The sequence below is a fragment of the Helianthus annuus genome, chromosome 3 (genome assembly GCF_002127325.2).
Source record: "Helianthus annuus cultivar XRQ/B chromosome 3, HanXRQr2.0-SUNRISE, whole genome shotgun sequence".
Classification (NCBI taxonomy): Eukaryota; Viridiplantae; Streptophyta; class Magnoliopsida; order Asterales; family Asteraceae; genus Helianthus; species Helianthus annuus.
The window spans coordinates 152,479,950-152,489,985 of NC_035435.2; positions in this window are offsets into that span (position 1 = coordinate 152,479,950).

Here is a 10,036-nt window from a genome sequence, read left to right on the forward strand (position 1 = left end):
GATATCTTTTACTGGGGCTCCTTATTCTGGAACGAAGGTTTAAATTAACCTATTAGAATCCTAACGGGTCTTTATCTTAGCCGTAGCCTAGACCGGTTAGTTTCGAGGGGTAGATACGGTTTAATCGCGTGAAAGGCGAAAACCGAGAATGGAATGTGATTCTGACCCAACAAGTTCGGAGACTTGTTTTATATGGGTTTAATATTCACACTCTGGATTTTGGGGTCAAAATGATATGGTTTGACCCGTATTGGCTAATTTATGTAAACTAGTTACATAAGCCGAATCGTGCGCGCGGTAGGCGCAACGGGTAACCGTAAGAGTCTTACACTGTTTTCCTAAGTCAATATACTTTAAAGAGGTTGTGGTATCAGTAGGATACCTTCCATAATGCCCGTAACGAGTTTTAGTTCATTATACGCCCCGTAGGGGTTTTCCGGTCATTTTAAAGACTTTTAAAAGGGATTTCTGAGTTCTATAGGAAACCTGAGTTTCCCGATCAGTTTAATAAGTTTAAAATATCTTATTTATTATTTAAAATCAGTAGCAACTGGAATCGGGTCAAAAGACCTTGTAGAACTCAAGTTTTGGCCGAAAAGGGCATATTCGGTATTTACCGAACCGTAGCCATAACCGCAGGTTATGAGCAGGTTAAAATTAATTAAAAATCTTTAAAAATCCCAAAATATTATTTTAATACAGTGGGTAAAAGTTTTGGTGACGGAATCTTGGTTTAGGTAGGCGTTATGCTAATTGCGCCGTTTATTACAAAAGTTTCTTATAAATGCGCTATTTAGCATAACTCCCATTCTAGACCTCGGATTGGCGTGAAACTTTCGGGACACGCTTAGAATTTAGTAAGCAAGGTTATGGTCCCTTCACGTGTCCGAAATACTCGTTTTATTTTTAAAAAGGCGTTACGGTCAACTTTTAAGTAATTAACGGAAATGCGTAAAAGACTCGGATAAACAACGAACCGGTCGCAGAGGGTGATACCATCATGTGACCTGGTCCTAAGAGAGTCCTAAGGCATATCTACATTGTACTAAAACGGGTCAGAACTGAAGTCAAAGCAAAAGTCAAACTTTTGCGACATTCGGCTCTGAACCGGGTTAATATAGCAAATGGCCGAATCAAACGAGTATCGACAAGTTTATATCTCAATATCATGTTTTATAAGTGTCAAAACAGGTTTCATATCATCTACATTACAAATTATACAAGAATCGCTAAAATAGCTTCCTGTTGACTTTTTAAGCATTCGTTTGACTCGAAATTTGAACTAGTTAGAGTGGTGATCATGGGGAACCCTTTCAGGAGTTTATTACCCACATAAACACCAACACATAACTACCTTTGATTCGACATGAGACTGAGCCATTAAGGATTTATCTTGAAGTCAAACCGTAGTTACGACGGTTTGATTTCTAGCTATATTACTAAGTAAAACTAAACCACAAAGGATCTAGATGACTTACAGAAGCTTGAACACGAAATAGGATGCTAGAATAAAGCTTGGAAGCTCCAGAGATGATCAAGAGAAGTGTTTGTGGTGTGGTGAAACTTATGTACACAACATGCCTATTTATAGTGCAAGACAAGCTCCTAGATCATCACACATTGGTCTACAAGTGATCATGGATGATGGGCAGGTGTCCCAAGGTGTCATAGGTCGAGTAGGGGGCGCCCATGCCTCACTTATTGGCCATATGATCGTTCACAAGCTCAAAAGGCATGCAAGTCCAAACTTTCTGCATCTGGGCGTCCCACGCGGCCCGCATGGGAGAACCATGCATCTTGTACGCGGGCCGCCTGAGTTCAATATCAGACGCGTACAATTTAGGAGGCTCGCGGCCCGCCTCAACTTAACCAAAAATGTAATGCGGCCCGCGAGAGGGTTGTTTTTCAAAGATTTTAAATCTTTTGTAATGATTACGAAATCCTGGTAATTAGTAACGAAATCTTTGGTATTTATTAACCTGACCTTTCGGGTTTGAAGGGGTAACTTTGCGATTTGGCCCTCGATTATTTACAACTAAGGACCTCGTGTTATTTACCCGCATTGTTAAGTCCCCGGTTATCTTTGTTAATTATTCGGAAAGCCTTAACTTTCATTGTTGACGCTTTTAACCCTTCTCGTACGAATTTGATCATAACTTTCTCGTTTTAAAACGGAACTTCGCGGAATTTATACAGTATATTCTAGTGAGCGTATTTTACTGTTACAAAGCCTCGGGTACGTCAAAGGGTCACTCAGAGGTATAATTAAACATGTTGACACAGTTAACCCCTGCAGCTTGTAATCTCTCACTTTCTTCCGCGTTTCGCTTCCGTACGATCCATGATTTATTCGTCTGAAGGTACGAGCATCGTTTAGGGTTACTATACAGTATACTTATCTTCGTTTGACATTTATAACCCTCGAATTTACATACTTTCAAGGTTTGTCAACATTAGTCCTTTATTAAATATAATACGCCACGTGTAAACTTAAGACACGTGTCAATACATTATTGGACACAAAAATTCGAGGTGTTACAATTTCCTTAATTGCTGAAGTAATCTCAACTAAATTACATTTTAAAGCCGAAAAACTTGGAAGTTTATGAATCAGACTTGCCGCCAAAGTTGACAGCTTGACACCGACTGTTGCTTCTTTGTCGTTGATTTCCTTTCCTTATTCTCGCTGATTTTTCGTTATTAAAGTATATTTATGCGTTTCCATTTTACGAATCAATCATGAATCCGACCCTATTCATAACCACGTTCATCTCAATCTCTTGTTCGGAAACTTTCAATCACGAACCATTCCCATAACTTACGAGACGTATGAAGGCTATATAAACGAGACCTCCATCATGGTTTTGAAACCCACACAGTTTTGTCTCGACACCCTCACCACCTCACAACATCGTTTCGTATCCCCCACTCACTCGCCGAAAGGATCAGACGCCACCGGAGATTTACGGAAGCCGTTTTCGCCTTGTTTCGAAGTTCTCCGAACAACCGGAGCTTCTCCGGAGAGAAACAAACATTGCAGGAGTTCTTATTCGCAGGGAAGTATTTCGAGTTCACGACGGATTCGCTCAAACGACCGTTTCGGTATCACGTCTTCACTAATTCTTTTCATTCAATCGGGATAATCACTCTCGTGCATTTGGATTCTCCATCTTTACTCGTGCGTTATTACAAGAAATCGCAACGCAACCAATGTGAATATACTTGATCCCATTTTTATTTTTCACTTTTGGGTGCAACATGTATTCTATACAAAAACACGCAACGCTTGAAACTTGTTATATGCACACTCTATCCATTTTTAAACATGAAACAATTTGATGCTTGTTAATCTCGTATGCTACGTAAACTTTTCGTGTCTATATGCTCATTAACCTGGCTAAACTTATTAAACTTCTGAGACTTGTGAGACTTGTTAGGCTTCTTATACTTGTTAAACTCCTATGCTATAGGAGTACGCACCGCCCTTGAGTGAGTCTTGGGGTGTTTGTGTTGGAAACTTGGGTTTGACATATAGTGACACCGTTTCAGCGTATTAGTAACTTATATCATCTTATTCATGTTGGATATGAGCACATTTAAACATTTTATTCTACTATGCTATGTATCAAACTTGTATACTCGCCAACATTTTTTGTTGATTTTATTTTAATACATGTTGCAGGTTGATAGACGAAGTGGCCAAGAAAACAAGCTAGGGTGAACCTAGAAACCCATCTTAGAATAAGCAATGTTTTGAATTATTTTGTTGCAATTTGTCTTATTTGGAAACAATGTACGAATTTTAGCATTTTATGAAATTGAATTTAAATTATATTGTCACAATAGTGTTATGATGCTTTTGAGCGATTTGTTCGTCTCATCCCGATGTTTCCGCCATCGGTTGGGGTGTGACAGATTGGTATCAGAGCCATAACTATAGGGAATTAGGAAAAGTAGGGATGCTTTTACCTAGTCTATAGTTTAGGAGCTTTACCCTTATGTGTTGTTTAAAACAACTTCCCTTCTATCTTATTTGTTTCTCTCTAATCTCTTTGGTCTTTTAACATACATGCCTTTCCTAAGGCTAACACAATACACACTTGGAGGCTTGAAGACACTCTTATAACACAATTGAAACAATTCATCAAAATAGGGGTGATTCCCACATTTGGTGATGACTTTCGTTCAGCTATACTATGAATTTTGCACGAAATCTACCCTCAAGTTAGGAGTGATATCCAAATCTTGAAGGGAGTTTCCATTTCATACTCTAGTGGACCCTTATCTTTTGATAAGTACCAACCACGTTAGGGTACGATGTTATCAAGTTAGAGGTGAGACTCGCATCTTGCTAACTATTCCCACTCCTCGATTTTCAATCTCGCCAAAGTTTTGATGTTCCCAATCGATTAAGGACGTGTAGTAACTGGAAGGACAAATATCGTTAGTCGCTCCTCGATGAGAGTATTTGTCTACTAGGCCAAAGCACGCTTCCTTAATTCGAAAAGGACTTCGATTTACTTTGGAATAGTCTTATGTTACGTTGCGTGACAATCCATGTTTTACGTTAAATCTCTTTTATGTTATCTCAATTTTTATGTGTTTTATATTTGAGCGTTACTTTCATTTCAAGCTTGGAGACACGAATCACACTATCTTCGCAATCTAAAACAATTAATGATATTCTCTCGTGAACAAACTAAATTTACGATGCTTTCATTATCTATGTTACACTACGTGAAATTCATGATTATGCTATGTGAAATTAGTTGAACCTTTTATATGCTACTATGTGAAACTAATTGAACCTTTTGTATGCTATGTGAAACTATATGCTATGTGACGCATTCATGAAAACAATTTTCCTTAAACAAAACATTATGATTAAAGTCTCATCTATTCTTTGTTTTGAATATTTAGATGTCGTCATCTCGCCAACCTTCCCACTCATCCAAGAAGTCCAAGACCAGCTCTCAAAAGAAGATGATGGCATTCATGGCCAATCAGATCGCTCGTATTGTCCCTAAGATCGTGACTGAGATTCAAGCTTCAAACACTCCCAACACCTCTGTTGACTCGAAAGTAGTCCAACCCAAACCTGTAACATTTAACTACAAACACTTTGCCTCCTGCAACCCTAAACCTTTCACTGGCAAGGATGGGGTGACAGCTATGCTTGAGTGGTTCGATATCATAGAGGTTACTTTCATCAACAGCGAGTGTCCTGAAGAACTTAAGACGCGTAGTGCTACTGGAGTTTTCCAAGCTAGGGCCTTGGAATGGTGGACCAATGAGAGAAACATTCGCTCTAACGAAGTAGCTTATGCCCTACCTCGGGAGGAAGTGAAGCAACTCATGATGGATGATTTTTGTCCTCCTCATGAACAACAAAAACTTGAGGAAGAATTTTGGGCCCTCAAGCAAATTGGTGACGACAACCTCGCCTATACCACCCGTTTCAAACAGTTGAGCTTCATTGTACCACACCTTGTTCTTACCACAGACCGCATGATCAGGAAATACATTAATGGCTTACCCCCTAGCATGCGAGATACCATTGAGGCAACCAAGTTTGACAACATCGAGGCTGTCTATCGTCTCGCTGCTAGTTTAAACAACAATCGCGTTCGCGACAAACAAGCTGCTGCATCCGCCAAGTCAACTCACCCTGCTAAGCCAACCAACCAAATTACCCACCAACCAAGTGGTAATCGGGGCAAGAAACGTCAGTTTCAAAACCCTGTTTGCAACGCGATTGTACCTGCTACAAACCCAAACCCTGATACACCTGAAAACACCAAGAGACAACACACTGGGACTCATCCAAAGTGTATCATCTGCCACTATCATCATCCCACCAATATCCAATGTCGCCATTGCACTATGTGCAACCGTTTCGGTTATAATACTGCTTATTGTCCGCATGCTTCCCAAAACCTTAACCCAGCAAACAATGTTAAAGCTTGTTTCAAGTGTGGGGATACTACGCATCTTCGTCCTTAATGCCCTCGGCTGAACCAAGGACAACAACAACAACAAACACCTTGACGACGAGCTTTTAATATCAACACTAAGCAGGCGCAAAGCAACAATGAAGACGTTGATGGTACGTTTTTTGTTAACAACCTCTATACTCGCGTAAGGCTTTGTATTTGCTAAATTTGAATCTATGTTAAAATGTACTCGCTCGAAACTCCCCGAGTCATTCCCAGTCAAATTTCTGATGGCAAGTCCCTCACCATTGATTTTATTTTCCATTATTGATTCCTCGCACTCAATGTCCATGTTTCTCGATCGACCATCACTTTTACTCTTCGTTCAGCCCTTCCTCTTAGATTCGAGGACGAAATCTCCTAAAGTAGGGGAGACTGTAACGCTCTGTATTTTCGTACTTTCTTATTTAAGCAAGTCGTGTTGTACTTTCCACTTTTAGACACTTGTACTCTCGTCATAGTCCATTTCATTTCAATTTGTAATCCGAAACTATTGATCATAATGAAAACGAACTTATTTTCAATCATGTTCATGTATTCATGTTAGACTTGTGTACAACTGTAACCAAATACGCATTTTAAACAATATATTGTTCAAGACTCTTGATCCTTTATTATACTTGGACGTTCAATACTCGTTAGACTAATTAAACCTCGCAAAATAAAGAAATTCGTATCCTAATCCTGCAACTCGAAATCTTTGCAAAATAAATACTCGTTGAAAGACTTTTATCGTTAATCTAATCCGTTATAAAAATGGTTATTTATTTAATTATTTTATTTAACTAATTAAGTTAATTAATCTTACAATTTAAAAGTTTTATTTTTTTTTATTAAAAAATAATAATCTAGTTAGCCTCGTTAAGGTTTTAAAGCTAGTCAAGTTAACCTAGTTAGTGTTAGTCAGTCAATTAGTAAAGTGGAAGGACCTTGTTGTAACTTTTAAAACCTCTAATAAAAAAAAGAGATAAAAACATGTAGACACCAAGGATCGAACCCGGGTGTACATGTCCACAAGTAACACACTTTACCACTCCAACATTTACTTAATTGCTGAAGTAATCTCAACTAAATTACATTTTAAAGCCGAAAAACTTGGAAGTTTATGAATCAGACTTGCCGCCAAAGTTGACAGCTTAACACCGACTGTTGCTTCTTTGTCGTTGATTTCCTTTCCTTATTCTTGCTGATTTTTCGTTATTAAAGTATATTTATGCGTTTCCATTTTACGAATCAATCATGAATCCGACCCTATTCATAACCACGTTCATCTCAATCTCTTGTTCGGAAACTTTCAATCACGAACCATTGCCATAACTTACGAGACGTATGAAGGCTATATAAACGAGACCTCCATCACGGTTTTGAAACCCACACAATTCTGTCTCGACACCCTCACCACCTCACAACATCGTTTCGTATCCCCCACGCACTCGCCGGAAGGATCAGACGCCACCGGAGATATATGGAAGCCGTTTTCGCCTTGTTTCGAAGTTCTCCGAACAACCGGAGCTTCTCCAGAGAGAAACAAACATTGCAGGAGTTCTTGTTCGCAGGAAAGTATTTCGAGTTCACGACGGATTCGCTCAAATGACCGTTTCGGTATCACGTCTTTACTGATTCTTTTCATTCAATCGGGATAATCACTCTCGTACATTTGGATTCTCCATCTTTACTCGTGCGTTATTACAAGAAATCGCAACACAACCAATGTGAATATACTTGATCCCATTTTTATTTTTTCACTTTTGGGTGCAACATGTATTCTATTCAAAAACACACAACGCTTGAAACTTGTTATATGCACACTCTATCCATGTTTAAACATGAAACAATTTGATGCTTGTTAATCTCGTATGCTATGTAAACTTTTCGTGTCTATATGCTCATTAACCTGGCTAAACTTATTAAACTTCTGAGACTTGTTAGACTTCTTATACTTGTTAAACTCCTATGCTATAGGAGTACGCACCGCCCTTGAGTGAGTCTTAGGGAGTTTGCGCTGGAAACTTGGGTTTGACATATAGTGACACCGTTTCAGCATATCATTAACTTGTATCATCTTATTCATGTTGGATATGAGCACATTTAAACATTTTATTCTACTATGCTATGTGTCAAACTTTTATGCTCGCCAGCATTTTTTGTTGATTTTATTTTAATATATGTTGCAGGTTGATAGACGAAGTGGCCAAGAAAACAAGCTAGGGTGAACCTAGAAACCCATCTTAGAATAAGCAATGTTTTGAATTATTTTGTTGCAATTTGTCTTATTTGGAAACAATGTACGAATTTTAGCATTTTATGAAATTGAATTTAAATTATATTGTCACAATAGTGTTATGATACTTTTGAGCGATTTGTTCGTCTCATCCCGATGTTTCCGCCATCAGTTCGGGTGTGACAGTTTTCACTAAGTGCTGTAAAAGATTAGCCAAGCATGACCTTTGTTTGAGAAAAACTCTTACGATGAATCTTGGATCCAAGGGATGGATTGTGGTGGCAGGTGTGAGAGAAGTGGTTTGCCAAGGGATGGATTGTAATTGAACCAAGCACCCCTATTTATAGTTGGAAACAGAAGCTTTATACGGCCCCGTGCCTCCTTCTTCTCTTGTAACAACCCGCACTTTCGCGCTTGTTACTCTCGTTACACTTGTTACGCCTAGCACCAGAGATTCGGATCATAATGTAAACTATATCGCAACTACGCTACTTCGCATATTTTCGCGCTACATTGCTTCTTACACACGCTATATCACACATCACAACGCATAAGCTTATAACGCTAACACGATGACATCACGTGAGTATCTAAACTACTCGCTCTCGCTCATCACAACGCAAACTCAATGCAACGCAACTCGAAACGCAGTTACATTTGCTATGACCTATTTTATTATAATAATAGTTAGATATAAATATCTAGGTATTCAAACTTGTCTAAACGCGCACACGCTTGCACGCGCAACTCAGTTTATCGCACTGAAACGCAACATAGCACGATACTACTTGTCTCACTAAAACGCTTAAAGTACCCACAATGAATAACGCAACAAAACATGTCAACGAACCAAAATTGAAGACTAGCAAACGAGCCCGACCAACCAAATGGCCATCCGCTCGGATGACCATCCGCCCGGATGACCATTCGTGGATGGAGCCATCCGGACACACCCATGTGCGCAACGCCTTAACTCCCACCTTCGCCTATAAATAGGGGACTCGTTTCTCCATTTCAACACTTTGACACTTCCATCCGCCCCCAAGTCCCAGACGCGATTCAAGGCCATTTTGTAAGGTTTTTCTCTTAAATCTTTGTCGATCTTCACCTCTAATCACTTCTACTCCATCTTCTTCATCAAAATCACATACACACTTCAACTTTTTCTCGAAATCATTGACTTTGGACCTCTCGAAGCATGATCATGTTGGAACAAAGGCATGGCCACATTAAAACCCATTGCGTTTTAGAACTTGCAGTGCAAAGAACATGATCATGCTAAGACAGAGGCATGATCAGTTGGAACTAAGGCATACTCATGTTAAAACCACATTGCTTTTTAGAACCTATGTTAAAACTCCATTGTTTTTTAGAACTTGCAGTGCAAAATATTGATTTTGGGTTTCATTGCGTCTTACAACCTGGAGTGTAAAGAACATGATCATTCTAAAATAGAAGCATGGTAATGTTGGAACAAAGGCATGGCCATGTTAAAACATTAACATGGCCATGTTAAAACTCCATTGCTTTTTAGAATCTACAGTGCAAAATATTGATTTTTGGTTTCATTGCGTTTTACAAGCAAAAAACATGATAATGCTAAAATAGAAGTATGGTAATGTTGGAACAAAAGCATGACCATGTTAAAACATAAACATTGCCATGTTAAACTCTACTGCTTTTTAAAACCTGCAGTGCAAAATAATGATTTTGTGTTTCATTGCGTTTTACAACCTTGTTAAAACATAAATATGGCCATGTTGAAACTCCAGTGCTTTTTAGAACCTGTAGTGTAAAATCTTGATTTTGGGTTTCATTGCAT